The following is a 4,058-nucleotide window of genomic DNA, read 5'->3' on the forward strand; positions in this document are numbered from 1 at the left end:
GAAAACACGTGTCTGTCCATTCACTTCCAGCCTGTCTACCTTGACGTCCATTGTAACAGCTGCTCGGATGTCTTCAGGAATATTCCAGCATCGGGTCAGCTCAGGGTTGGCATGGACATGTTTTCCCTGAAGGAGCGGTTGGTTACATTTTCCTGATTCTTTGCGTGTTGAGTAATTTTGGTTTCTGTGTGGGGTGTCCTGAATGTCATCCGTGAAACCCTGTGTTCTGTGAAACTCCCCTGGAGATCGGCTTGCTTTCTTGGTTCTGTTTTAGCGGCCCACAGACATCCAGCGCCCAGGTGGGCTCGGACCATCCGGGGGGCAGTGGTTCCAATGTCGGGTCGGCTCGTAGGGCCTTCCCTCTGCTGCTTTGGGTCAATCCCTCATGTGCACAGGCAAGCCTGGGCTCTGAGCCAGTTCTTAACGCAGAACGAGGGGATCCCTCCTCTGCTGTCTTCTTTCCACATTCTCTGACTTACAGAGGCCCCCTTTCCTGATCTTCTGGCCGGAAAGACAGGTTTTCTCTTGGTCTTACTTGTCAGTGACCCACTCCTGAAGCCCTGCTGGGAACCTGCCTCAGAGAAAAGGGAAATAGAACGGCCGAGAACCTCACCTCCAAGTTTCCATTCTTTCATCTGCCGCTTTGGCTTTTCTTTTGCTTTTTGCATCTTATCCGATGTTGTGAGTTACATTCAGTGGCAGGCGGGGCTGTGCTGGGCTTCCTCCATCCCGACCGGTACCGGAAGCCTGCGAAAATCTTTATGGTAATTTTTTTCTGTGACCCAGGATCAGAAAACGTACATCATGTGGGTGACTCTGTCCTGTAAGTTGGAACGCCTAACATTTCTTTTGTTGCGGACTCCGCTGATGTTGTTGCCACCCCAGAGCCAGTTTTGTAGACCCCGTCTCCCACCCCTCAGGCTTTCCTCCATTGGTGACGTTCCAATGAGATGTTTTGCCAAGGCTACCGGTGGCTTCCGTGTGGCTTAAATTCCACAGATTTTTCCTTGGTCTTCATCTAGTCTCTCTCTCTTCTCGAGATACTTTCTCTGCTTGGCCTCTGAGACGCCCCACCAGCCCCTCGGCCATTCCTTCTTATCCTCTTTGCTGTCAACGCCCAGCTCCCAGACCTTAAATTACCCGCAGGCGTCGGGCTTGATCTACCTCGAGGCTCTTCGTGAGTTCACCCATCCCCAAAACTGGCAATTTCATCCACTCAGTAAGTTCCAATTATATCTCCAGCTCAGACATCTGCAGACTCTGCCGCCAGACATCGTCACACGTGCCCAGCAGGCATCACAAACTGTTCGCACATCCAACATAAACGTCCCGACTCCCTCCCTGCCCCAGACCCGCTCCTCCTGCTGTCGTCTCCATCTCAGTGAGTGGGTACTTCGTTCTTGTGGCTTTCCAGGCCCCAGATCTTGACGTCTTCCTTTATCCTTCTCCCGGTCCCACACTCCACCATAACGGCCTTTCCTAAGTCCATCCAGGGGCCGGCCACTTCCCACCCTCGTCGCTGCTGCTTCCATCGTGCAGGCTACCTACCATCACCTGTCACCACCTTTCTATCCCCTGCTTCTATCTCTGCGGTCCCTTGTTCATATCAGCCCAAATGATGTATGGACATCTTGAGTCAGATCATGTCCTTCCTGTGCTCATCCCCCTCCAGTGGTTTCCCACGTCTCTAAACAAACAAAGGCCTGCAAGGCCCACCCAAGACCTTCAGCACCCTTCCCTCTGCCCGCTACATCCCCACCATCCCGGCATCCCGGCTGTTCCTAGAACACATCCAGCAGTTTCTTCCTCAGGGCCTTTGCACCTGCTGTTCCTTCGGCTTAGATGCTTTTCCAGGTAATCACATGCCTTATTCTCTCACTTCAGTCCTCTGCTCAAATGTCACCTGATGGAGAGGCCTTTTCTGGCTGCCCCACTGAGAACAACACCACACCTCTGTGTTCCTTATTCTCCGTGTCCCTCTTACCAGATTTTACTTTTTTTAAAGAAATTTTTACATTTGTTTATTTTAGAGAGACAGAGCACAAATGGGGGGAGGGGCAGAGAGAGAGGGAAACACGGAATCTGAAGCAGGCTCCAGGCTCTGAGCGGTCAGCACAGAGCCCGACGCGGGGCTCGAACTCACAAACTGTGAGATCGTGACCTGAGCCAAAGTCGGATGCTTAACCGACTGAGCCACCCAGGCACCCCTACTTTTCTTCATTGTACTAATCGCCTCCCCCCCCCATCCCCTGCCCCCGGCATGATATATCTGGTCTGGTGCTGACTGACAGTCTTTCTCAGTAGGGTGGAAGGACCAGGAGGGCAGGAGCCACTCAGTCTACGAGAGTTCTTGGTATACATAGAGGGTGCTCAGTAGGAGCTTGTGGAGTAAATGACTGTAAAAATGCTTTTGCGTATGTAGGTTTCATGTCTGTCTACTTCCTTTCTGTGTTCTGGTCCAGGAGAGGAATGGCCCACTGCCTCCCCCACCTTCTGCTCCCAGGCCAGGTCACTTGGGCCCCCGGCCTGGAGTCCCCTCCCCCCCGCCAGCCTCCTGACTCACAACCACAGTGGGGTCGTGTGATTCCAAACGCCCAGGCCAGGGAAGCGTTCGCCGGTTACCCTGCTCTTGTGATGCGGGGAACCCGGGGGCAGAGCTCTTTTCCCGGAATGCCATCCGGGCCCGCCGCTCTCCCTCACCGGGTGATGCAGTGTGAGGAATCCGTCACTCAGCCTGGCAGCACGCCAGGCAGGAGGCCGACACCTTGGCCCCATCTCTCTTCTCCTTTTTGCCCCATCTGATGTCAGAGCGATTTCAAAGCGGTGAAGCCTAGTCACTGCCCCGAGGTTGGCGGTGCGGGGAGCCGCTGGCCGGGGCCAGGGGGTGGCTGCTGTGCTCCCTAGTTGCGGGCCACCCAGAACGGAAGCAGAGCATATAGCTGGTGGAATACCAGCCCCAGAAATAACCTTCGGGCCCAGCTGCCTTCCTGGATGTCTGTCTAACAGGAAACACCCACGCGCATTTGAGACACCGCATCTGCGGTCTGTGCAACAATTCATATTCTGCGAGGTGATTTCACACGCTTTCATTTGTCCTCACGCCCACTGGGTTTTCCCTTAACATTTGTTTTAAAAGTTTATTTATTTTGAGAGAGAGAGCAAGCATGAGCAGGGGAGGAGCGGAGAAAGGGGGAGACAGAGAATCCCAAGCAGGCTCCACACCGTCAGCTCCGAGCCTGACGTGGGGCTTGAACACACGAACTGGGAGATCATGACCTGAGCCGAAACCAAGAGCTGGACGCTGAACCGACTGACCCACCCAGGCGCCCCTAACATTTTTTACTTAGAGTAACAGTCACCCCTTTCAGCGTATAGTTGCATGAGTTGCCCAACACATCCAGTGATACTCACCCTCAACCTGGATATCGCACGGTTCCGTCATCACCCCAAATCCTGCCATGACCCCTCATGGGCAACCGCCCCCCCTTCACTCCACCTCCAGCTGCTGGCAGCCACGGATCTGTTTTCTGTCCTTATAATTTGCCTTTCCCAGAATTGTCACGGGATTCGAATCATACAGTCATTGCCTTTTGAGTCTGGCTTCCTTCCCTCGGTGCACTTGAGATTTCTTCTGTGTGATTATGCGTACCAGTCATTCGGTGCTGAGTATTAGTCCGCTGGATGGAGATTCGTTTATCCATTCCCCAACCGCGGGATCTTTAGGCAGTCGCTGGGGTTTTGGTCGTTATGAATAGAGCAACTATTCACGTGAGCATCAGGTGAACATATGTTTTCATTTCTTTGGGAGAAAACCTAGGAGTGGGGATCCTAGGGATGGCGGGGGTGTATTTCGCTTTAGAGGAGAAACTGCCAGACTGTTTTCTAAATTGCGTTTCCTCCAGCAGTGCTCGAGGGCACCGGTCCTCCACCTCCTCACCAGCGCCGGGTCTGGTCAGCCTCTAACCTTGGCCGTTCTCTTAGCCACGCGGTGCTGCTTTTAATTTTCATGTTTCTGGTGATTCATGATGCCCAGCGCCCTTTCATATGGCTCCTTGCCA

The sequence above is a fragment of the Lynx canadensis genome, chromosome C1 (assembly GCF_007474595.2).
Source record: "Lynx canadensis isolate LIC74 chromosome C1, mLynCan4.pri.v2, whole genome shotgun sequence".
NCBI classification, from domain to species: Eukaryota; Metazoa; Chordata; class Mammalia; order Carnivora; family Felidae; genus Lynx; species Lynx canadensis.